The sequence below is a fragment of the Vicia villosa genome, linkage group LG1, assembly GCF_029867415.1.
Source record: "Vicia villosa cultivar HV-30 ecotype Madison, WI linkage group LG1, Vvil1.0, whole genome shotgun sequence".
NCBI classification, from domain to species: Eukaryota; Viridiplantae; Streptophyta; class Magnoliopsida; order Fabales; family Fabaceae; genus Vicia; species Vicia villosa.
Genome location: NC_081180.1, coordinates 75,171,541 through 75,198,246, shown reverse-complemented (window position 1 = coordinate 75,198,246; position 26,706 = coordinate 75,171,541). Strand labels below are relative to the sequence as shown.

The 26,706-nt window shown below is 38.0% G+C and overlaps 1 pseudogene; it reads right to left on the bottom strand.

The window, feature by feature from the left end:
- Positions 1-324: 324 nt before the first annotated feature.
- On the bottom strand, positions 325-19,059 carry LOC131646169 (ATP synthase subunit alpha, chloroplastic-like; annotated as a pseudogene).
- Positions 19,060-26,706: the final 7,647 nt, after the last annotated feature.

The window sequence follows — 26,706 nt, the reverse complement described above, 5'->3', positions numbered from 1 at the left end:
CGTTAATACAACTAAAGAAATTAGATACAATAGTTATTATAGTTATTATGACCATTTACCTATTTAATCATTAACATTGTCATTTTGCAGAAATAAAGTAACTTTCACCCTAATGGTATTGCTATATATCGGTAGAAATATACTATAAAAGTGAACAAGTTAGAATTCGTGGTAGAAGAAATACTATAAAAGTGAATAAGTTGGAAAAAAATTGTCATCTCATACAAGTGTTTTTAAGTTGCTAAGTTTGAAAGATTTAATATTAGGTTTGGGTTTGAAAAGTCAATTGAAAGTTAAACATGAAAGTGTGAAAGATCATAAATCCTAACCAAAACAAAGTTGGTTAATGAAATTTTTTGAACTAATCTCTCGAGTTTTTGTAAGATCATAATAAACCATAAAAATTTCATAAAAAAATTTAACACTGCTGGGTCTTCGTAATAGAAGAGACATTTTACGATAAGCATGTGCTTGTTTGGAGGGATCATCATAAATGATTAAAGTGTGACGTTCACGATACATAAAATATTCACCCAGAGCTGCTCCTGTATAAGGCGCGAGGTATTGTAATGTAGCTGGGGAATTTGCTGTTTCAGTCACTATAATAGTATATTCCATTGCTCCTCTGTCTTGTAAAATATTTACTACTTGAGCCACAGAAGATGCTTTTTGACCAATAGCTACATAAACACATACTACATTTTGTCCCTGTTGATTGAGAATCGTATCTGTAGCTACTGCTGTTTTACCTGTTTGTCTGTCCCCAATAATCAATTCTCGCTGCCACGCCCTATAGGGATCATAGAATCTATAGCAATAAGTCTCGTTTGAAGAGGCTCATACACGGAACCTCTGGAAATAATACCGGGAGTGGGAGATTCGATTAACCGAGATTCCGAAGCTAAAATTTCTCCTCGACCGTCAATAGATTTAGCTAGGGCATTTACAACACGACCCAAATAACCCTCACTTACTGGTATCTGAGCAATTATTCCTGTTGCTTTTACAGAACTTAGTATTAAATTTAAATCTAAAATATATGATTAAGCGATGAGATGAGAGAACTCTGTCATTCCATTCAAATATTGTTAAATTAAGTTGACTAATAAATTATGTCCCTACCAGATATAGAAAATATTTGTATTTGTATTCTTCTACCTAGTAACATCATCCACCGTTATGACTTTTAAAACTCTATGGTCCCAGCTCCTATGACTAATAAAGTGAAGCTCAAAAACAATGACAAAGTCAACTAAAGAGACTTTATATATGGCTATGGATATTCCCACGGATTGGTGGAGTTCCCTCTAGCTTCCGGCTCTACTACGAAAATTGAATAAAATTCAACATTATACAATTCAAAATTTATGTACGTACTTTTCAAAACAAAATTAAATATTTTTTAAAATACAATATTGAGTTAAAAATATTTAAGTATGATTATTTATTTTTTTTAGAAAAAAATGATTTAAAATACCAATGTTTAAAAAATACTAGACGTTTGTCCGTGCGATGGAGGGATCGTCATGCATAGTTTTAGAGAAATAGAATAATAAACGATGAGTGACTCATTATATCTTTCTTTTTTTTTCTCTCAAAATTTTAGATATTGTCTTTTTCATTTCGTCACGATAATTCAACTCAATATATCACACTAAAGTATACTAGAAATATATCGAACAGTGTTTTCCGGACACACCATCTGAATAATGTTATTCGAATGAATCATTTATAATAAAAAAATAAAAGAAAAAAAATTAAATATGTTAAAAAAACGAAGAACGATGTGTAGAAGGGGACTAAACCTAAACCCTCAAGGTTAAAAAAAACATTATATTTCTTCTTGAGATCATTTTTACTATGAAAACCGCTTTTCATAGTTGGTTTAAAACTATTGGTTTAGTAACAATTTCAACTACAATACTATATAAAAAAACATGGTTATGAATAAATATTTATGTTTCAATTTCTTTAGGCTATGTTTGGGAGTTTGGAGGGGAGGGGAAGGGAGGGGAGGGGAAGGCTTCCAAAAATGAAATTTTATAAAAATATAAGAAAATATTTGACATTTTTTTTTAAAAAAATGATTTTGTTTAGAATGATAAACGAGTCATTATTTATAATTTTCAGAATACTATAACAACCTAAAAAATATTTGGAATATTTATGTAAGCCCTTCAAAACCCTCCAAAACCCTTCTTCAATACAATTTTTGAGTTCCCCTATTTTATGGGGTTTTTGGTGTTATGAATAAACTCAAACCCTTCAAAACCCTCCTACCCAAAATCTTTTTATCCTTTCACCCAATTCTTCCTATTTTTTAAAGTCCTCCCCTCCCTTTTCCTCCAAACTCCCAAACATAGCCTTAATGAAATTGATTAATTAAAAGATTTAGTTAATGAGTGGGTGTTTTAATTAATTTGTTGTTAATTAATTTATTTCTTGTGATGTATTAATTAATTTGTTTATCAATTAATAATATTTTCCTTTTTATTGATTAGAGTATGTTTAAATGTTTCTCATTCCTTTAAATGTTTAATAGAGTATGTATTGGTCACTATCTGGTTGTCATACTCCAAGATTTGCCCACTATATTTCAAAATAAATTGGCTCAAGTAGTCTCTTTAGAATCATATGACCTCCAATTGCTCAAAACTACACAAGAAGCAAGCATGCTCACCCTCTCCTAAACAATCAGTCCACAATTAGGGTTTTGCTTCTCTCAAGGTAAAATCAGGTTCTGATACCTCAAGTGGACTTCATAGCATCTCATATGTCTCAAATAAGCCTCACACCAAGTTTCAAGCTCTGATTCACAAGTTTGCTTAGTCAGAAGCTCAAAAGATCAATAGTCGACTAGTTTAACCTAAAAGTCAACTATGGTCAACCTACAGTCAAAACTCCTGATTTTTGGTCAACATAAACACTTTGAGGTGATATTCATCATTGGATCAAGGGTTGATCATGATTCATCAGGAAAATCATCAAAAGTCTAAGTTTCTAAATTAGGGTTTTCAAGATAAAGTCAACTGAACTTTGACTGGGCATAACTCTAACATGGTTCATCATAAATTGTAACACCCATATATAAATACATGCATCAAATCATATAAGTATACATGAATCCAAGTATTTGGTACTGAAATACCAATAAGTTCCTAGACAACACATTATACATATTAATGCCCAAATACAAAAGTTCTACACAATGGCATAATACATACAAGATGTTCAAAATAAAATACTAAGAACTAGATCAAACAATAATCTCAAAAGAACTCCACAACGGAAGCTTCGCCATATCCAAAAATAAGTACAAGGAATAAGGAAATCAAACTTCTTTCTCCTTACCCTTCGCGGAACCTGTAGTACCTGAAATCAATATATAATGGGGTGAGATATAAAATCCCAGTGGGTTCCCTATCCTATGGATCCTCTCGGCTTTACAAGGTTCTAGCCTATAAATCTCAAGTCATAAGGAACTAGACCTTGAGTTCTCACACTATCATTATATGGAATCATACTTAGAGTTCAACAACTCAACACAAGATTACTAATCGGAAACCAATACCAAGGCATCCCCATATTCCCGTCCCCTTCTACGTCTAGGAGGTGGCACGAGTCATGGATCCTTTGGAAAATCTTGACATACGACATGGATTCGGACTCATGAGCCTTTCCCCATGAATCGTCACTTCACATGGCCCGTACACCATCACAAGTCTCTACCCGTAGGTTCCATTCGTACACAACAGCGGGAATCAAACCTGCCAAGATTATTGTGCCTCTCTGCACGGTGAATGCCTGTTAGCATTCAAAGGAAAAATAAAGAAATAAAGAAAATACAACGGTTCCGATTAATACATCAACAATGGTGATCGCTTCCGCAAACCACTAGGCCTGTTAGCCTTTCCTCATAAGATTCCAACACGTATGTTCCATATAATGTCTCATCCTAGGTTTCTTTGTTAAGCTACACAACCTAACAATTCCTAGTGTTCCTCACTTATTCTTTATTCACATAACAATGTAGTTATTAACCCCCTCGATATAAACACATATAACAAGGTATTACCAATCCACCAGCAATAGAACTCAACAACAATTATAGAGTACATAAGCATCATACCAAGAGCATAACGTCCTCATGGTTCCAAAATCTACACTACTACAAAGTACACGCTCCTAGCCTATTACTGCTTCGAACGGCGGTTAAAACAGTTTTACGGTTAAAAAGTTACGAATGAAACAATGTTCATTAATCTAAGAAAATTGGTTAAGAAAGCTTCAGTTCGCGCCGCGCAACAACTAGATCGCGCCGCGAACCCTCTGGCAGAAGCAAACTCTCATAATTTCCAACAATGTTCGCGCCGCTAACTAATCTACGCGCCGCCAACCTCTGGCAGTAGCAAAACTCTAAAGATTTCCAAACTGTTCGCGCCGCGACACCCAGTACGCGCCGCGTACTGAAGACAGAAGCAAAACCCATAAAAACCTGCATAGCTCGCGCCGCGCAGCCCCGTTCGCGCCGCGAAGCGCGCGAGAACTCAGTTCTCAGTTCTGTTTCACCCACAACTTTCCATGGTTCAAAACCATCTAAACCATCTAAACCTGTTCCAGATCAGATTAAAGCATGGATACAAACTATAGTTGATCTATTTATGGATTATAATCACTTTGCTCATGAACATTGATGAACTTGTCCAAAACCTAGATTTCCTCTATACAAAAATCCCTAAATCAAAACTTATGATTTCTCATCCACAATCAAAGCTATAAGTTTCTAACTAGAACCCACCTCGATTAAGAGTCGTTGATGTCGAAGATGAGTTGATTCGGCGGAGAAATGGTGAAGATCCAAGCTTTTCTCCTCTTGCTCTTCCTTCTCTCTACTTCTTCTCTCTAACTTCCTCTTCTTGGTGTAGAATGAAGAAGAAAAGCAAAAAGGAAAGGATATAAGAAAAATATCTTAAGTTACACTACTAACTTAACGTCCAAAAGTACCTCTAATGCACCAATTGATAAAACCTCAGTGTCAGTTAATACATTAGAGCATTTAATTAATACGGGGTATTACATCCTCCCCCACTTAAATAGAAATTCGTCCTCGAATTTAAGAATTACCTGAAAAGGTGAGGGTAAGTATCCCGCATTTCCGATTCAAGTTCCCAGGTAGCATCGCCCGGATGCGTCACATCCCACTGAACCTTGACAAGAGGAATCTCCTTGTTGCGTAACACTTTAGTCTCTCTTCCTACGATACGGCTCGGTAAGGGTTCAAAAGTCAAATCTGATTCTATCTCAATTGCATTTGGTAACACCGGCTGGAGAGGATCGGGAATAAACTTCCTCAGTTGAGACACGTGGAAAACATCATGCATTTCTGATAGAGAAGGTGGTAAGGCTAAACGGTAAGCTACTTCACCAATCCTCTCTAGAATCTCATACGGTCCCACGTATCTCGGACTTAATTTCCTCGACTTAAACGGTCCTTTCAACCTCAACCTCGGAGTAACCTTCAAGAATACATGGTCACCTTCCATAAACTCCAAAGGCCTCCTACGGTTATCCGCATAACTCTTCTGACGATCCTGTGCTTGTTTAACCTTCTCACGAATCATTCTAATCTTGTCCGTGGTCTCTTGAATAATTTCGGGTCCCAAAATTCTATCATCACCAACTTCTGACCAACACAACGGTGTTCTACATTTTCTCCCATACAATGCCTCATAAGGTGCCATACCGATACTCGCATGATAACTGTTATTGTATGCAAATTCAATCAATGGTAAAAGCTCCTTCCAATTTCCTCTACTTTCAAGCACACAAGCTCTTAACATATCTTCCAAGGTTTGTATCGTTCGTTCCGTTTGACCATCCGTTTGAGGGTGGTTCGACGTGCTCAAACATAATTTAGATCCCATCGCTTGTTGAAAAGCTCTCCAAAACCTTGAAGTAAACTTTGGGTCTCTATCCGACACAATACTAGAGGGTACACCGTGCAACTTCACAATCTCTGCGATAAACAACCGTGCAAGATGACTTGCCTTGTAAGTAGTCTTCACGGCTAAGAAATGTGCAGATTTCGTCAACCGATCTACAATCACCCAAATAGAATCATATCCACCTTGAGTACGAGGTAAACTAACCGCAAAATCCATTGAAATACTATCCCACTTCCATATTGGAATCTCTAGTGGTTGTAACAATCCACCCGGCCTTTGATGTTCAATCTTTACTTGTTGGCACACCGCACACTCTGATACGTACACTGCGACATCTCTTTTCATTCCGGACCACCAATAATCCCCTTTTAAATCTTGGTACATTTTTGAAGAACCCGGATGTATAGTGAAAGCACCCTTGTGAGCTTCATCCAAAATCCTTCTTTTCAATAACGCATCATCCGGAACACAAATCCTCTGATTAAACATAATCACCCCATCTGTAGCTCGAGTAAAACCTGGTTGAACCAACACCTCTTGTGACTTAGTATCAGACGCTTGTGCTTGTTGGATGTCGTTTCTCAAAGTAGAATTAACATTCAAGTTTCCCATCAATACTCCATTTTGGGTCCAAACAAATTGAAGGTTGAGATCTCGAAATTTCTCCAATAGTGCATACTCTGACATCATTAATTCGGCCCTCTTTAACACCTTCCGACTCAAAGCATCCGCCACTTTATTTGCTTTGCCTGGATGATACTTCAAGTCAAAATCATAATCCTTTAAGTATTCCATCCACCGCCTCTGACGCATATTCAACTCCTTTTGATCGAATAGGTACTTTAAACTCTTGTGGTCACTGAACATTTCAAAATGAACTCCATACAAGTAATGACGCCACACCTTTAGGGTAAAAACAACCGCAGCCAATTCTAAATCATGAGTTGGATAATTCTCTTCGTGAACCTTTAACTGTCGAGATGTGTATGCTACCACCTGACCATCCTGCATCAATACTCCTCCTAACCCTTTCTTGGAAGCATCGCAAAATACTTCGTAGGACTTATTTGGATCAGGAACGATTAAAACAGGAGCAGTCGTCAATCTTTCCTTCAAACCCATGAAACTCTGTTCACACCCCGAATCCCAATCATAAGGACACTCCTTCCGAGTAAGTCTAGTCATTGGTAAAGCCAATTGAGAAAACCCTTTTATAAATCTTCTGTAGTAGCCGGCTAAGCCCAAGAAACTTCGGACTTCTGAGACATTGCTCGGTCTCTCCCAATTAATTACCGCTTCGATTTTTGTCGGGTCCACTGCCACACCTCCTTGAGATATAACATGACCAAGAAATCTTACCTCTGTCATCCAAAACTCACACTTACTTAACTTAGCAAACAATTGATTTTCTTGCAGTACCGACAGAACAATCCTCAGGTGTTCTTCGTGCTCTTGTGGAGTATGAGAATAAATAAGAATGTCATCGATAAAGACTACCACAAATTGATCTAAGTAAGGCTGAAATAAACGATTCATATAATCCATGAAAACAGCTGGAGCATTCGTAACACCGAAAGGCATCACTAAGAATTCGTAATGACCATAACGGGTTCTAAATGCAGTCTTTGGCACATCTGAGCTCTTCACACGGATTTGGTGATAACCTGACCGCAAATCAATCTTCGAGAACACACAGGCTCCTTTCAATTGATCTAACAAGTCGTTTATCCTAGGCAAAGGGTATTTGTTCTTGATGGTGGCCTTATTCAACCGACGGTAATCAATACATAGTCTCATCCCACCATCCTTCTTCTTTACTAACAACACTGGAGCTCCCCACGGTGAGACACTAGGTCGCACAAAATGTTTAGCCATCAGTTCTTCCAATTGCCCCTTCAATTCTCTTAATTCAAGTGGTGCCATCCGATACGGAGAAACGGATATAGGAGCCGTTCCCGGTACCAGGTCAATAGAGAATTCCACTTCCCTTTCCGGAGGAAGAGAAGTGACATCCTCGGGAAAAACATCGGGAAATTCTCTAACGACAGCAATTTGTGAAACCTCTAACTTGTCACCCGTCTCCTTAGTGAGAACCAACAGAACAGACTTCTCTTTCTCAAACAAGAAATTAATCATACCTACCGTACCTTCTAGTATAGTAGTCAACACATCCTTCGGAGTAGCTTCTTCAGTTGGAATGATGATTAACTTCTCCTCACACCCAATGAACACCGAATTAGCAGAAAGCCAATCCATCCCCAAAACAACGTCTACCTTCTTAAGTGGTAAGCAAACAAGATCAATCTGGAAATTCCTACCACCCACAGATAACACACAATTTTCACACACCAACGGTGTCTCTACCATCTCATCCATAGCAGTAGTAACCGCCATAGGAGGAAATAAAGGAGTAGCTTGCAACCCAAGTCGCTTCATACATTGTAATGACACAAAAGAGTGTGTTGCTCCACAATCAAATAGAACAAAACAAGAATGCCCATTAATGAAACACGTACCCGCAATCAAAGAGTTATCACCCTTAGTCTTCTTAGCATCCAAGGTATAAACTCTACCAGTACCCCTTCCTTGAACTTGATTCCTATTCTGAGGACAATTCCTAGCCATATGCCCTTCTTGATGACAATGAAAACATTTCACCCCTTCAAAGGCACATCTTCCGAGGTGATTCTTACCACAACTACGACACACCGGAGGTGCACTAGACCGAGGACCTTGCATTTGCTTTCCTTTGAAAGCTTGTGGCCTAGGTCGAAATTGTTGGCTTGGCCTTCCTCTTTCATGTTGATTCTTCTTCTTCAAATCTTCCTCAGCTTGAACTTTCTTCAAACTAGTCTCAGCCACATAACATTGTCGCAACAACTCCGTATAAGTAGTGAACTCCCTCTGGGACACACTATGTGAGATATCAGCCCTTAAACCAAACAGAAACTGGTCCACCTTCCAACCCTCATCAGGAGCATACGCGGCCTGCCTAGAGTAAGCAGCCAAAATTTCAAACTTCTCAGCATAAGTAGCTACTGACATATTGTCCTGCCTTAACTGTTGGAACTCCAATTCCTTCTTAGTCCTCAGTGAACTAGGAAAGTATTTCTCCATAAAAGTGGTCTTGAAATTCTCCCATTCCTTAGGTACTCCCTGAGTAGTCATCAAAGCAGAAGCACCCTTCCACCACCTCATAGCTGGACCTTTCAGCGAATGAGAAGCAAACACTACCTTGTCCTCTTCACTACAATGCACGATCTCAAAGATTCCTTCTACATTGGCCACCCACTCATGCGCCTTTATAGGATCTAATCCACCATGAAATTCCGAAGGATTCATGCGAATGAAATCCCTATAAGTCCCACCTACAGCTTCGGGCACAACCATTGGAGCATTATGACCGCCATTCATCTGTTGCATCATCTGCAGCATGAACTGATTCTGCTGCTGTTGCATCTGTTGCATGAACTGGGGCCATGGAACATTCGCACTGCCATCCGGTGTATTCACTTGTGGAGGTCGTGTGGGGGGTCGACCATGAGTCCTGCGTCCGTCCGCCATGTTCCTGAAGGTTATCAAAATGGGATTAAGTTGATCAGGCTCAATGCCATAGTCATAACACAACAAAACTCATGGAAACACAACACATCTTGGACAGAAAGAAACACTTATAATATCTCATGGCTAGGTCGAGGATACGACCTGCTCTGATACCAACTGTAACACCCATATATAAATACATGCATCAAATCATATAAGTATACATGAATCCAAGTATTTGGTACTGAAATACCAATAAGTTCCTAGACAACACATTATACATATTAATGCCCAAATACAAAAGTTCTACACAATGGCATAATACATACAAGATGTTCAAAATAAAATACTAAGAACTAGATCAAACAATGATCTCAAAAGAACTCCACAACGGAAGCTTCGCCATATCCAAAAATAAGTACAAGGAATAAGGAAATCAAACTTCTTTCTCCTTACCCTTCGCGGAACCTGTAGTACCTGAAATCAATATATAATGGGGTGAGATATAAAATCCCAGTGGGTTCCCTATCCTATGGATCCTCTCGGCTTTACAAGGTTCTAGCCTATAAATCTCAAGTCATAAGGAACTAGACCTTGAGTTCTCACACTATCATTATATGGAATCATACTTAGAGTTCAACAACTCAACACAAGATTACTAATCGGAAACCAATACCAAGGCATCCCCATATTCCCGTCCCCTTCTACGTCTAGGAGGTGGCACGAGTCATGGATCCTTTGGAAAATCTTGACATACGACATGGATTCGGACTCATGATCCTTTCCCCATGAATCGTCACTTCACATGGCCCGTACACCATCACAAGTCTCTACCCGTAGGTTCCATTCGTACACAACAGCGGGAATCAAACCTGCCAAGATTATTGTGCCTCTCTGCACGGTGAATGCCTGTTAGCATTCAAAGGAAAAATAAAGAAATAAAGAAAATACAACGGTTCCGATTAATACATCAACAATGGTGATCGCTTCCGCAAACCACTAGGCCTGTTAGCCTTTCCTCATAAGATTCCAACACGTATGTTCCATATAATGTCTCATCCTAGGTTTCTTTGTTAAGCTACACAACCTAACAATTCCTAGTGTTCCTCACTTATTCTTTATTCACATAACAATGTAGTTATTAACCCCCTCGATATAAACACATATAACAAGGTATTACCAATCCACCAGCAATAGAACTCAACAACAATTATAGAGTACATAAGCATCATACCAAGAGCATAACGTCCTCATGGTTCCAAAATCTACACTACTACAAAGTACACGCTCCTAGCCTATTACTGCTTCGAACGGCGGTTAAAACAGTTTTACGGTTAAAAAGTTACGAATGAAACAATGTTCATTAATCTAAGAAAATTGGTTAAGAAAGCTTCAGTTCGCGCCGCGCAACAACTAGATCGCGCCGCGAACCCTCTGGCAGAAGCAAACTCTCATAATTTCCAACAATGTTCGCGCCGCTAACTAATCTACGCGCCGCCAACCTCTGGCAGTAGCAAAACTCTAAAGATTTCCAAACTGTTCGCGCCGCGACACCCAGTACGCGCCGCGTACTGAAGACAGAAGCAAAACCCATAAAAACCTGCATAGCTCGCGCCGCGCAGCCCCGTTCGCGCCGCGAAGCGCGCGAGAACTCAGTTCTCAGTTCTGTTTCACCCACAAATTTCCATGGTTCAAAACCATCTAAACCATCTAAACCTGTTCCAGATCAGATTAAAGCATGGATACAAACTATAGTTGATCTATTTATGGATTATAATCACTTTGCTCATGAACATTGATGAACTTGTCCAAAACCTAGATTTCCTCTATACAAAAATCCCTAAATCAAAACTTATGATTTCTCATCCACAATCAAAGCTATAAGTTTCTAACTAGAACCCACCTCGATTAAGAGTCGTTGATGTCGAAGATGAGTTGATTCGGCGGAGAAATGGTGAAGATCCAAGCTTTTCTCCTCTTTCTCCTCTTGCTCTTCCTTCTCTCTACTTCTTCTCTCTAACTTCCTCTTCTTGGTGTAGAATGAAGAAGAAAAGCAAAAAGGAAAGGATATAAGAAAAATATCTTAAGTTACACTACTAACTTAACGTCCAAAAGTACCTCTAATGCACCAATTGATAAAACCTCAGTGTCAGTTAATACATTAGAGCATTTAATTAATACGGGGTATTACATAAATTGTCCAACCAAAGCTCATTCTCAAGTAAATTCAATTATCTACAATTTGATGTTGGGCCCAAGACCAGGAAATGCATCATTTGAGAGATATGAGCCAAAACATTACAGGTCCTTCTAGAAGTTCGCAAAAAGCAGTTTTTTGTTAGGAGCCATATCTTCAAGATAAAATCCCCAAATGCAAAAAAGCTTCCAAAGTGGCTTATAGAGGACATCTTAAGATTTCCAAAAAGTACAAGAACATCTCCATGTGATAAAAATTGAGTGAGTTATGATTGTTACAAGTTGGGGAAAATTGAAAAAAAAGGCATGAAACCTCAAATGAGAATTATTGAACTTTTGAATATTGGGCCTCCATATTTGAGTTTCCCACGTGTTTATGGCCTCATGGGAAGCCCATAAACCAATTATTATCTATTTTGTGATTTTTATTTTATTTAATTATGGATTTATTCACTTAACTACAAGTTAAATCATAAAACGTAGCTAAAACGTAAATCTGGGCTTTTTATTTTGATGTTTGATGCGTTTTCTTACAGTTGGTGAATTACAGGTATTTGCTACGGAATTGGTGTAGCTAAAACGTAGCAAAATTCAAGTTGTTTCCTCGCTAAATAATTGCAGGTTCAGGAGGAAGAAGATGAGGATCGCGTGGCATCTACACGCGACGTGATTTGCCAGTCAACGAATTAAGCTTCTCTCTCTCCGTCTCATTGGTGAACACGCACGCAGATGGGCCCACGTTGACTTTTCCATTTAATGTTTGTCCTTTATATTTATTTATTGTTAACCATTTCAATGACAGCGAAGATAAATGGCACAGATGACAAGAGGGGCACGCCTGTGAGACTTCAAACGTGGGATCGATTCCCAGCTCCATCCCTCCTTGTTTTTTTTTCATAATTGTGTGTGTTTCTTTGATTCATAGATCCCACGCAGCTAGCTCATGGAGGTTCATGGTACGCCTCCCAATATCTACCGTTGGACCCCTGCACGTGCAGATCCTTAGGCCAGATGAATGCTGCTCCACAATGCACCCTCAGAAGACGGACGCACTGAATCCAGCGCCCTATTTTCTTCATAGTTTTTTTTTTTTTGCTGTTTGTGTTATTTCTTATTATCTTGTTTTTTTTCTTTCTTTCTTTTCTCTTTTAAAACTAACATAGTTTTCAATCAATTAGATTAATTGGTAAATAATTAATTTTAGGATTTTAAATTAATTAGATTTTAGGTTTAATTTTAACATAATTTTTTATTAATTAGGTGATTAGGTTTTAGATAATTAATTTAATCAACTTACCAATAATTAATTAGAATTAATTTAGTTAATTAGGTTTGATTTAGTTAGGCCAATTAGATTAATTTTTAATTATTAACCTAAACTTTTTCACCAACCTCCATATTCTCTCGATTCTTCTTCTCATCTCTAATTCCACTGAATGGCGCGTGTTTGTTTAAATTCGGCCCTTTATTTAATTATTCATTTACTTTTAAAATTTTAGAAATCGATGTATAGGTTGCAAAAGGGTATTTTTTGTAATAGCGTAGATTTACATTCCCGCACTTTATTTTTCTGCCGATATTAACTGCTTAGATGTATGGCTAATAGGATTGCATGATAAGACTTAAAAACAACTGTTAGATCACTAACTTTCAAGACTAAATATCTGAATCTAACACACTCATTTTACTGTTCACACACTCACCTTTAGGTTTCCCCTCTTCTGTTGCCTTTCAGAAAATAATAGTCAAGTCCCTCGAGCGTAGGGATGCCTTAGCATGTGCTGCCTTCGATTCAAAATCACCATGTCCCTCCAATTTAAAGATCATAGTCCCTTCGACATCGCCTTCGGTGTAAATGATCTTGTCCCTCGATTAAATGGTGATAGTCCCTTCGATGGCTAAGGTATCCTTATTGGTTGCCTTTATGACTATTCATATCTCATAGGACTTCCTACCCTCTTCATGGTATGGATAGCCCCTGTGACAATTTGATGACCCTTCGATGACTCGCACATCCAATGTATAGGACTACCTACCCTTATGTGGTATGGATAGTACTATCGCTCAAGGAAAGTCTTTAGAATAGGAAAGACCTTAGGGTAGGTAACTCTCAAGTGCTTGCTCACAACAAAAAAAATGCTTTTCACACCCCGTTTTTCAACATTGTCTCTTCAGACATTTCCAAAAACAAACTATTTCTCAAAATACACACACTATGCTTTTTCAAGATTTTCAAACAAACAAGTGAGTTAAGCAGTTAAGAGCCCATGGATAACCATGGATGCAAAGGGTGCTTACACCTTCCCTTTGTATAACCTACCCCCCCGAACTCTTTTTCACAAAAGGTCTTTCTTGTTCTTTTTTCCTTTCCTAATTGGATAAAATAAAAGTCGGTGGCGACTCTTGCTCACCGCAACATTTGCTTGTGAAAATATAAAAGTCAAATCTCCCAACGTATTACACTGGTCATCCTCCTTTGTCGCGGTGCTTGTGAAAGTTTATGCCTGATAACATAGGGTCGTGTGTATCATATACACTCCATCTCAGGATGTGCTCTTTCTTCCCCTCAAGATGCCTTGTCGGATCCGAAGCTTATGGAAAAGCTCTCTAAGTATTCAAAGAATCATCATTTTTTTGTTGGCTCAGATACTTATATACACAAGTCATGTGATCTGTCCTCGGAGGAGGAATGTTTAAGGTCAGTCTCGTCGCGTCTCATTTTAGGAAAATCTTGGTCTTGTGGATGAGGTTGGTCCCTCTAATGGGAAGGCCTCAAAAAAGAAGAAATGTCATCAAGAAAATTGGATAGTGGTAGAGGCTGCCACGAAAGAGGAGAGACATCAAATATTTGGTCAAGAGGATGGGCATAGTTTATTCTTGAGTTTTTAACACTGTCTGATTTTCCTTATGTATTCATCATTTATTCTTTTTCCTCATAGATAACATTAGAATTATCAATGTGATGGTGGCAATGAATGTGGGTCTTAAAAAAGTATGGCTCATCCTCCAATGTCTCTTATGGTGCAACTAATGGAGGCCTAAAGTATGGCTGAGAAATGGGGTGTGTAATAGGATCCAAAGCTTTTAAAGGGTCAACCCCAAGGAGAGTGTACAGAACCCAGGCCCTCCGATTTCTAAAGGTCAGAGTAAAACATATCAAGATCAATAGGGTAACCATCCTTTGATCGATCTTTGTCGAGGATGGTTAGTGAATATTCTTCCAAGCGAGATAAGGATAAGAAGCCTACCATTGGTGAGAAGATTTGAAGAAGCACAAGTTGGGATTTCTGAGTCGAGGAAGTTGATAATAATGGGAATCAAAGTGTGTCACTTACTTATGCCATAGAGTCTTTCCTCCTTACCACTGGCCCCATTCCAGCCAAGTACATTAAGCCCGACTCACAAATAGTGTTTTCAACTACTTTCCTTGTTAGACTGAGTCGAGTTTCCAAGAAGTGATGGAAGAGATGTCATCCTATTTGCATCGAGTAGACAATGTGTTTTTCATTGGTGTCACAAATAAATGGGAGGCCTTGGATCCAAAACAATCTTAGGAAGGAGACTGAGGTCTTGCAAAAGTGGATTCACTATGTCTTTTTAGAAATAAATAGTCTTCTGAAGGAGCTTGCTGAGGCAATAAAGGTCTTAAGGGATGCACAGGAGTAGGTGAAGGAGCACAATTTCCCTTATTCTATAGATACAAAGGTGAAAAAACTTAGAAGTTAGTGAAGGAGAAGGAGAAAACCCTAGGTGATACCCATATCTTATTGTCCGATATCAAATTTGCTTTGGTTGAGGCCAATGAATCGCTCAAGACTACCAACAAAATTATGGAAGATATGGGGGCCGCTCTAAGGGAGGTGTAGTGTCTCATTTGGAAGAGGTTAAAAATCCAAAGGAGCAATTGAAGAAGGTGGAGGAAGAAAGATACACATGGCATAATTAGTTTACTAGAGTCATTCATATTAGAAGTAATGCCATGAAAGCATCCTTTGATAATAATATGAACCAAGTATAACTATTTTGTCCTAAAGTGAAGATCCTGATAGATAAAATCCATATTGAGTAGGAAGTCATAGAAGGGAAGTTGGTCCTTCTCGAGGGAGCTCTGGCTTCCTAAGCATTACTTATACTTTTCATTTCATAATGCAACCATGTTGTCTTTCTTTGTTTGATTTTCATTTGCTTATATTGTAATGACCCTTGGATTTGCTTCTATGAATTATTTTAATTCATCATTTATCATAGTATTATGCTTTCATTATCTGCATCGACCATTATCTTTCGAGGATGGTTGTCCGTTGGTTCTTTGGAATTGTTATTGTGAGTCAGACTTTAATTTATTTGACGCCTCTAGGGATCATGTCTAGCTAAGGGTTTGTTCCCCTTCTCTATCCTCAAGTGAGAATCTGGGTTGAGTCCAACATGATAGGGGATCTGCTTCGTGTACTCCTTAGTAGCTAGCTTCTAAGAGGAGGTTCACCTAATGCGACGTTCTTCATGTGTTATATTTATAGATTTTTCACATGTGTTCTAAATTTAAAACAAGGAAATTACTTTGCTATAACACCACTTCAATTTTTCCGCATTCCAAGTCCTTGGGATAATTTCCTTATGAAGAGTCTTGATGGTGTAAGTCTCGTTGCATGTGCTAGTTTAGACCTGGTACGGTCCTTCTCAGTTAGGAGAAAACTTCCCTTCTCTAGCGTTTCTTCCCTCAATGTCGGCCTTTCAAAGTATGAGATCATCGGGATAAAAATCCTTAGGCTTGACCTTCTACAAAAATGATGATGCAAGTAAAATTTGGTGAAAATCTTATTCATTAAATTGTTAAGAAAAATGGTACATTTGTATATTTTTCACAAGTGCTCTAAATTTTAAACGAGGAAACGACTTAGTTGTAATAGCACCTAAACTTTGCAAAATTCTAGGTCCTATGGATAATTTCCTTGTGAAGAGTCTCGATGGTGTAAGCTTATTTCCTGTGCTAGTTTGTACCATATATTGTTATTTTCAGTTAAGGGCATGTGTCTCTTCTCCAGAGTTTCTTCCCTCAATGTTGGCCCTTCATAGTACGCGATCACTGGGCTGCAAAATCCATGGGTTTTATCTTTTGACTGTACTTCAAAGTAGTGGCTTATTTGAAGGCGAAGTATATTTTCTCATCAAAGAAGTCTAGCACTTCTCTGATTTCTTGATAATTATCTTCTCTTTGTAAGGGTTATGTCTTCCTCCATATGAATTCTCCTACCTCAACGAGAATAACGACCTTTGTGTCATAGGATATCCTCTTCGGTTGTCGAATAAGGTGTAGTATGGTATTCCCAATGGACTTGTACGACATCCTACACCCAGTTTCCTTTAGATCTTTTAAGTCTCAGTTTCAATCCTTTCAATAATAACCTATTGATAGTTTAAGGTTGTTCTTTTGTATGAGTGTGATTTACTAATATGAAATAGTGTTTAACTCCGAGATCCTCAAAGAGATTTTTCAAGTTCTTATTCTTAAACAAGGTTCCATTGTTTGTGGTAATATATTGGGGGTGCCATATCTTATCAGAACATTTCTCATAAAGATTTTTAAATAACAATTGTTGTTATTTTTACTAGAGATATTACTTAGCTCCGCTTGGAGGAATAATTTATAGCTATAATCGTAAACTTTAGCTATCTTGGGGCCAATATGAAGGTACCAATGATATGCATGCTCCATTGGGAAAACGGCCATGGTTGATTAACATCTACAGCTTGGAAGTAGGGGGAAATGAATGTCCTCGTGTTTCTGACATTGATTCCATTTTATGACATAGTTTTTAGCATCTTAGACCATTAAAGGCCAATAATATCCATCCCTGAGAACCTTTTTATCAAGGGCTCTTCCACCCATTTGTTTCCCAGATATGCCTTTTTGGACTTCTAGGAAGGTGTACCCAACTTCCTTCCTCTCTGTACATTTTATTTGGGGGTGGACAAACCTTTTTTTTTACAGTTTTCCTTCTCTGAGTGAATATATACATGTTCTCCTCATCACCATAATAGCTTCAACGAGAGTTATTGGAAGGATTTTAGACTTGATGTACTCCATTATTAGTGTTATCAATGACATTCATTTGGTATTGTTTGTCACAGAAGCCACAATGTTCGATATGACAAAGCTATGTTTGTTAAGTGTCTCCGAGATGGAAGAATGGTTAGTGCATATTGCTCTCATACTTTCCAATTTGAACAAAACATCAACTCATGTTTTTTTCATGAGATACATGGGTGGTCTTAAATGCTTTAAACAAGCTAAATTTGTCTTTTAACTATGCTAATGTATTTTTGTAATATGGTCATTGGCTTGTGCTTCCCCCTAAATTGGAAAAATAAAAGTTGTGATTCTATGTGTAGTTTATCTTCCGATACTCCCATATCCGATGTTAGGATGAGGCCAATAATTCTTCTTGTAGGGAATTCAAAGTGCAAAGATACATCTACTACTAGTCATTCATCTCTCTTGAGGATAAGCCCCACATAACTTCCTTCGATGTTTGGTGACCCATCCATGAAGATGGTCCACTTTTTGGACGGTTCTAATATTGCTAGTGTCATTTATGTAATGAATTATGCAATAATTACACCTTAAAGGTCTTTTTGGGTTCAAAGGAAGTGTCGAACTCGAAGATCTCAATCCACCACTTTGTCATCGGGCCTATGGAGGATATGCTTCATAAGTTGGTATGTGCTAAAAATTAGCATTGCATCTTCCTTGGTTTTGTTACTAAATCAAAATCAATTTTATGGTTGCGCATCTTAGGGTCAGCCAGTGCTTTCGATATGAAATACACTGGGTTATGGGTGATGTCTATTTGTCTAACAAAAATCATGAAATTTCATAACTATTTTCACCATTAAAGATTCCTCAAAGCAACTCTAGTTTTAAAAATAATTGAAGGGAATTAGTATATTCAACCCCCCTTCTAGACCTTTAACCATTGTATTCATCCAATAAACTTGAGCTTACTACCTTGGCGGATATAACAATAGAGGAACAAGGTCTCTTCGATTAAGGATGTGGATATGATTATATGAATGGAAAGGCAATTTATAGTAATATGAAGGCTTCCTCATATTTTAGGATCTAATCAAATTGCACCTATTTTCTTATGAGTCGGTAGAATGGAAGTTTGTGTTGGGATTACCTCGAAATGAATTTGTTGGGAGTGATGAGAAGTCCATTAAACTTCATTATCTTAACCTTTGTGGTTGGATTTTCCATCTTCATAATTGTGTCACATTTGTCAAGGTCACCTGCGATGTCTCTCTCAGTTAAATGGAACACCAAAAGTTTGTCGGCTCTAATGCCAAAGGTGCACTTTTTCGAATTGAATCTCATATTATATTATAAGGCATAACTGAATATGCTAATAAGGTGGACTTCTGGTAACTTCTCTTCACTAGATTTGATGATCATGCCATCTATATATACCTACAACATTTTCCCAATTCCTCTACAAAGATCTTGTTTATCATTGTTTGGTATACCACACGTGCTTTTTCAGCCCAAAAGGCATGACATTGTATCTAAAATTAGTGTGATTCCTCATGAAGGCAGTATTGTCCCTACCTACTTCATGCATTGGAACTTGAATGTATCTGGAATAGGAATCAATGAAGGATATTAGTATTCAGGACAAGATTTTTTTAGGTTTATGTAGTCAACGCATATGATCCACTTGGATGTTACTTTCTTGACTTGAACCAAATTAGACAACCACTTAGTGTACGTCAATTCAGAAATAAATTTTGCTTGAAGAAGTCCTCGAACAGTTTTGTTGGCAGCCTTGAATTTTTATGGCGATTTATACCTTCTCCTCTATACTACGTACTAGACAGAGGGGTTGTTCAAATTAGGGGGTCGATGTCAGGCATTTCATTTGGGAAGACGACAAATATATCGATGTTAGCAATGAGAGATTTTATGAAGTTTCTTTCCATATAACCAGGAAGGTCGGCTCATATCTTCATTGTTCTAGATAGATTTTTGTCTAGTTACACGACTACAAACTCGTTGTATGGAATTATTCTTGGGATCTTCATTATAGTTTCCATTGGTAGGTCTTGTTCATCATCCTTCGTGATCTCATCAATTAAACGCATGTCAAAATGTATGATGTTGATATCTAATTGGCATTGCTTATAAGGGTTGGGTATTTTTATCTTTTTCTTCTACCGAGGAGTTACTGCAGTCGGATTTTTTTAGTTGTGTTTCTTTTATTTGAAGGGCTCTTGCTAAGTCAATGAGTAAGATTACTAGTTCTTCATGAACATTATGCTACTTCATCTTCAGGTGCAAGATAGAAGTGATGATGTCAAGAATAACAAAGAAGGGTATTCCCAAAAATACAGATGTAAACACTTTTGTAAGGGATCACCATAAATTATACGTCTATTGTCCTTATATCTCTTCCTTTCCTAGGGTAACCATCAGTTATATGCCTCCCTAAATGTGTTTTACGCAGTAACTTAACGCATGTATATGGGGATCAGCGTAAGGAGATAATCTCTCTCCCTTTCCAACCATAATCTCTATAAAAGATCAGCATACATGATGTCACACGAGCTTCCCCCGTCGATCAGGATTCTTGATACTTTGCAATTGGTTATTCTAGTCATTATTACCAATGGAAATACTTCATTAGAGATACCACACACATATTATCTATATTAGAACCCCAAAATGGGTATTTCATCTTTTGAATTTTTTTCCCTTTCTTTTTCGATTTTGGGGCCAGTCTCTTTGTGGCTTTCTTGAGCAGCTCTCGTGGGCAAGATAATACTACCGTAATTGAGAATATGAAGGGAGATACTTCTTGTTGATAATGGATAGATAGAGAAGCCATCGCCAATGTTGGTAGGAATCGGTCCAACATTCAACCTTGATATTGCTGGTGAAAAAGGTGTGGCAGGAGAATATGATGCTGACACTAGAGTTTATGCTCCATGCGAGAGATATGGCTTTTTCGACACGGTGATGGATATCGGTGCTATGAAATTTTAATGAATGATTGATTGAGTAGTTTTCAGTTTTACCATTCCTGATAATTACATAAATTAATGGTGATTGAAGCAGTTAAAAAAATGTTATGGCGATACAACGGGGAAACTTAGAGGAATCTTAAAAGGAACTTCACGAGAATTAGGAAACGATTCCAACAAACGTCGCTACTATTTCAACGTGGAACATGAAGATGGTGATGTTCTGATGAAATATGTCGCGTAAGCTCTTAGACGTGGCGGCGAGAGTCTCTGGTTGATGAAGATAGAATGAACCTACAAGGTTAGTATTGGGTGAGAATATGGAGTAAAAAAACAGTCTAGAGGGGGTGAATAGACTAAAAAAATTCAACCAATTTTCCAAAATGGATTATCAAAGATTTTTCAAAGTTTAGGCATGGAAGATTTTATAGCGAAATATAAGAATTATACTTTTATTAAAACTTGATTACGTTAACACTTAATCACTTCACATATATCAAAGATGATGTAATAATGATAAACAAAGGTATTCAATTGATACCAGTAGTATACTTCATGAGGTGTGATTATACATACCAATTCTTCTATTCGGAGATGAGGAGAGAAAGAAGGAAAGGAGGACGCCGCTCGATTTTAACAAATTCTAAACTCAACGGATTCTCAGAATTTAATCACCACTTAAGCTCGATTAGGCACCAATTATAACAAAATCTAACATTACGTAATATATCACAACCAGCTGAATAAACGATAAAATACTCTAAGAATTGAAAAACCTAAGCATGCAATATCCAACGAAAATTAGATGCAGGAGTAAAAGAGAGAGAGAGAGAGAGAGAGAGAGAGAGAGAGAGAGAGAGAGAGAGAGAGAGAGAGAGAGAGAGAAGACATCAGGATTTATAGTGCTTCCGCGTTCTTCCTCGCTTTGCCAACATGCACTCTTCAATGGTTTCTCATTGGAACCTGCATTGTTCATTTTAATTTGACAAATATTGCAAAACTTCATACAATTGCTTATCCACAATAATGTTGAGAAATATAAATCTCCTATCTAGATCTTGACTTGTATACAACTTAATGTCAAACTCTTTTGTGTAATCTTTACTCGATTCACGCTTATTGAATCTTCACCAATCTGTTCCAAGCCTTCGAGTTTAGCAATTACCCCTTGATCCTACCAATTCTTTGAGAGATGAATTGTTTGACAATTTAAGAAGAACTCTTCCTTTTACATAGCCTTCCACAAATTCACTACCAAGGCAATCTAGAAAGAAGATCCTCCTTCTTTTCACTGGAATTTATCAGCACCAATGACAACAACCTCAATCTTGCAAGAACTTGAAAAAAATTATCAAATCTTCAAGAAATATTAGTTTCAAGACGGCGTCTCCCTCAATAAATTATAAGTCTCTCATTATCAAGATCAAAAATCAAAACAAATGTTGAAGGAGAAAGAAATTTAATTGCAACAATTTTCAACTTTTCAAAAATGAGATGAAGTTGGTTGTTGAAGCGGTAGAGCGGCAAGCAACAAAAGTTTTGGAAGTATTCATCCGGGAATTATCGTGTCCACAGAGATCGGTGAGAAGAACTGCCGTTCGACTATCTCGTGTTCTAAGTTTCATGAATTGGGTGCGGAAAGTAAATGCGGGAAAAGTAAATAAAAGCAGATAAACAATCTCAATAGTCTAAGAGAAATAGTTATGGAATTGCATTTCGTTCTACCCGTCGAATACTTAAATCTGAAGATCTATCGCTCGACACTCACAATACGCATCAACATCACCGGGCATCACTCCAGATGCCACATCGGTGCCCATATCTGCAACACCGACGAAAGCTCAACCGTACTATTCACATCAGCGATTTCTCCACCGACACAAACAACACGGGGGCATTAAACTCGATACCCACTACGATTGTTAGTCCTAAATCCATGTCTGCAACCCAGAAACTAACAGTTATCATTCCTAATCAAGATCTATGGTGTCCATGTCTGCAACAACACAAATCCAGAGCATTTAAGCAAAAAGATCAAGAACAACAACAATGATGATTTGTAAAGCGAATATATAAACGATCCCAAGATCCACAAATATACATACAATAAGAGTAGAAACATACATACAACATCCACCATTGGAATGAAACAAAGGGAAGAGAGAAGATGAATCGGAAAGATCTCACCGGTACAATGAAATCGAGTCAGATCCATGATCAATCCACATGACGTCGCACCCAATGGTGTTTCCTAAGCCTCTAAGCTACCAAAAAAGGATCAGAGCTCAACTTGTCAAGAAGAGGTGATAAAAAACCTAAAAAATCTGTTATTAACTATTTATACAAAACTGAGTTTCGCAGTGGGCGCGACGCGCCCTACTTCAGTGCGACGCGCCCTGTATAAATTTACCAAACCGCCCTAGCGCGCGACGCGCCCTAATCCGGCGCGACGCGCCCTAACTTCTGCCAGCTTATGTTCTTCAAACTCAAAGAGGGCGCGACGCGCCCTACAGCGCGCGAAGCGCCCTGCACCAGAACAGCAGAATTATTTCCTCTTTGCTCTCGCAGCCGTGTCTTCGACCCTTTATTCCTCCAGGCTCCAAAAACGCAAGAATACCTACAAAAATACAACAAAACTATCAAACGGTATAAAAGTGTATGAAAATACATCTATTCACAAAGTATACGTATTTACACAAAAACGAGGAATTATTCAAACGGTATTAACAAAAAGCATTGATAAGTGCCACTATTTACATACACAAAATAACTACAATTTGGCACTTAACAACTCTCCCCAACTAGAATCTGTTTGTCCTCAAACAGGGCTAAACACTCAAATCGACAAAGGAAAAATCCAAAGAATCAAGAATCAACAAAGTTTAGAAAAACGAAACAATTGTACGGTTCAAACAAAAACGTACGAACAAAGTAAACACTTACCACTATCCTACAACGACAACATGAAAATGAAACGATTCCTAAGTACAAAAATCATACAAAACATTCTAAACAAAAACAAGCTCAATCACGAATCACGTCTAGCAAAAACTCATCGGTAGATGAAAAACACAGAAAGGTGAGGACTTTGAACACTCATCCAACAATCTTGCAAACAATAGACAAAATTATGCGTTCATCTAAAAATAGTATTGAAAATGCAACGACACGAATCACAAGGGCTTTCAAGGTTGTAATGTGGCTCGGTTAACAAACAAGTGATAAGTCCTAAAGCTAATCGAAACAAAAACTTGCCTAAACCTAAGGGAGTAATTACTTCCACAAAGTTTCAAACAATACAATTTCAATCCAACTTTTCTCTTCATCACAAATTTCACACCAAACACAAAACTTATTAGCACACTCTTATTCAAAACTCTTTTTGTTCTTTTCTTTTTCAAGCTTTTCTCTTTTTTTCTTTCTTTTTCTTTTCTTTCTTTCTCACTTTTTTTTTCTTTTTCTTTTTCTTTTTCTTTTTCTTTTCTTAACCTCACATCAATCACAACATAAAGAGGCAAACACCTTCTCCCCAACTTGAATTCAACCATAACATAAAGTGAATACGCCCTACTTTCTAAGGCAAGGTAAAAATCCAACTAAACATCATAGTTAAGGTCATGAAAACAAAGATAATCAAAATCCATCAAAAAGGGTGAACTATGTCTCAAGTTCAAAAACAAAATGGACAATGACAAAAAGGCTCAAAGGGGGTACGAATGGTCACACACTCACAAGGTAAAATGACATTTGGCTTATGGTAGTTGTGCTCAAAATCAAACAAGTGCCTTGATCACTTTCGTGCATTCACAAAATCGATACAGACGAAAGATTTAAACATAATAATATCCAGTTAAAACAAGAAATGTCGGTCACTCACATATATACACAATGGAAAGCCACCTCACATTTATGGTAAAAAAGGGAAACTAATTGTGATTCAAGTCATGAGCAAGTTATGCAAAAAGAATGAGTAATATGAAATTTGTACAAATGAAAAGTCTCAAAAACATGTTATGCTATAGAAAGCGATAAACGAGTACCTTGCGACGTACAAATTTGAACAATCATTACCGCACAACCGGCTTGTTGAATCAATCAAAATCGGAGAATTACCAAATGCGACTCCAAGTAATCGGGCCAAAATTTGAGTCTAAACACAAGCAAAAGAATTAAAAATAAATCGATAAAATACTATACTATAAAGCCTTGGTGTAAGTGGGAAAAAGGCGAGCCGAGTGACCCGTTAAAAAGAGGTCACTGGCCAAAAGCAACCCAGCGCGCGACGCACCCATGAGCGCGCGACGCGCGCTACACCAGAAAAACCAGACCAGTCTAAAAAGACAGATTTTCCAGTGAGCCACCACTTAACACCTACACAACTCAATTACAGAAAAACAGAAAAATAAAACCGTTGGGATGCCTCCCAACAAGCGCTCGTTTAACGTCGTTAGCTCGACGCCTTTATTGTTTCGCGAATGGTAAGAAACTTCCTCGCGGTACGCCAATGCTTTCGCCTCAAACGCAACCTAAAGAAAATGACCTGCCCAAACACTTAATCAAAACTATACGAAACTTAAAACATAAAACCATCGCAATGCGATTAATCTCAACCAATCCCCGGCAACGGCGCCATTTTGTTGGAGCGGTAGAGCGACAAGCAACAAAAGTTTTGGAAGTATTCATCCGGGAATTATCGTGTCCACAAAGATCGGTGAGAAGAACTGCCGTTCGACTATCTCGTGTTCTAAGTTTCATGAATTGGGTGCGGAAAGTAAATGCGGGAAAAGTAAATAAAAGCAGATAAACAATCTCAATAGTCTAAGAGAAATAGTTATGGAATTGCATTTCGTTCTACCCGTCGAATACTTAAATCTGAAGATCTATCGCTCGACACTCACAATACGCATCAACATCACCGGGCATCACTCCAGATGCCACATCGGTGCCCATATCTGCAACACCGACGAAAGCTCAACCGTACTATTCACATCAGCGATTTCTCCACCGACACAAACAACACGGGGGCATTAAACTCGATACCCACTACGATTGTTAGTCCTAAATCCATGTCTGCAACCCAGAAACTAACAGTTATCATTCCTAATCAAGATCTATGGTGTCCATGTCTGCAACAACACAAATCCAGAGCATTTAAGCAAAAAGATCAAGAACAACAACAATGATGATTTGTAAAGCGAATATATAAACGATCCCAAGATCCACAAATATACATACAATAAGAGTAGAAACATACATACAACATCCACCATTGGAATGAAACAAAGGGAAGAGAGAAGATGAATCGGAAAGATCTCACCGGTACAATGAAATCGAGTCAGATCCATGATCAATCCACATGACGTCGCACCCAATGGTGTTTCCTAAGCCTCTAAACTACCAAAAAAGGATCAGAGCTCAACTTGTCAAGAAGAGGTGATAAAAAACCTAAAAAATCTGTTATTAACTATTTATACAAAACTGAGTTTCGCAGTGGGCGCGACGCGCCCTACTTCAGTGCGACGCGCCCTGTATAAATTTACCAAACCGCCCTAGCGCGCGACGCGCCCTAATCCGGCGCGACGCGCCCTAACTTCTGCCAGCTTATGTTCTTCAAACTCAAAGAGGGCGCAACGCGCCCTACAGCGCGCGAAGCGCCCTGCACCAGAACAGCAGAATTATTTCCTCTTTGCTCTCGCAGCCGTGTCTTCGACCCTTTATTCCTCCAGGCTCCAAAAACGCAAGAATACCTACAAAAATACAACAAAACTATCAAACGGTATAAAAGTGTATGAAAATACATCTATTCACAAAGTATACGTATTTACACAAAAACGAGGAATTATTCAAACGGTATTAACAAAAAGCATTGATAAGTGCCACTATTTACATACACAAAATAACTACAATTTGGCACTTAACATTGGTTTTCACAGAAAATCACAAAATAATTATGAGATTCATACATGAAAAAATTATTTTATATGTGCTTGAGATTAAACACGAA